This window comes from Hippocampus guttulatus, chromosome 6 (assembly GCF_054856545.1).
Source record: "Hippocampus guttulatus isolate MCC_2025c chromosome 6, RoL_Hgut_1.0, whole genome shotgun sequence".
Lineage (NCBI taxonomy): Eukaryota > Metazoa > Chordata > Actinopteri > Syngnathiformes > Syngnathidae > Hippocampus > Hippocampus guttulatus.
Window position 1 is genome coordinate 2,235,223 of NC_141266.1, and position 1,126 is coordinate 2,236,348.

Sequence of the window (1,126 nt, forward strand, 5' to 3'; positions counted from 1 at the left end):
CTGTACGAAGGACAAACAAGTGGGTCCTTTTTTAGTCTCGGCATTTTCCCTGCAAGGTGGTATATGGTCATCGGTAGGGATGGGTACCAAGCCCTGGTGCAAAAACTGTCACCCGCGATGAATTATTAAAGACCGGAGAATCGATAAACTCCACCCTCAACGGTTCTGTTAACAGTCATGGAGAAATGATTCAAATTTATTTTGTATTTATTCAGGCGATATGGATGTCATGTTTGTACCTATTATCACTCCAGTCTCATTTGCAATCTCTAACTTGAGATACATTGAAAACCAGCAAAGCATTTTCACTTTTGCAGAGGAGCCATCTCGCCCCACTCCAGCGGCATGCATGAGAGTCAGACTGGCTCCTTCGCGATCCTGTGTAGTCTCGCGCGATTATATTACGAAACAATTCTATAAAACGGTGCCATAAAACCTTTTCATGTCGATACCGTATTGGCCCGAATGCAAGTGTTTTTTTGCATTGAAATAAGACCGAAAAAGTGGGGGTCATCTTATATTCGGGGTCTAGACGTTATACCCATTCACGACGCTAGATGGCGCCAGATATCATTGAAGCGAATGCTTAACTTGACTCCCCAGGCCAAAGTGAACCCGTCACGACGAATAAAAATAGCGGTAGCACGAAGAAGAAAAATAAAAAATAGCGGTAAGAAAGAAAAGAGAAGAAAATAATAGAAGAGATAACAGAATGCTGGAGAAACGCAGCGACAATCTGGAGAAAAGTGGGTCGACGATTGGCCAGGTTAACCGGCAGCTGAGAAGTTATGATGTAATTTACATTTCAAAAACCAGAAGCCATTCATTTACCAATGTGATTGCACTTTAGATTTGAATGAGGCAAAATAACATGCTTTTTCTCTCAAATATATTGTTATAATCATTTGTTTCAGATGTACTCTAATTATTTTCTGTATAAAAATTAATTTGGTGTTCAAAAAGTAATTTTTTCAAACTTGAGTCTTGAAAAAGAGGGGGTCGTCTTATAATCAGGGCCGTCTTATATTCGGGCCAATATGGTATTTTGTGAACGAAAGAGTAATAGTCAAAAATGAAAACTCGTGATTTCCTGAAGAAAAGGAAGGTATCTGGGTTCAAATATCTC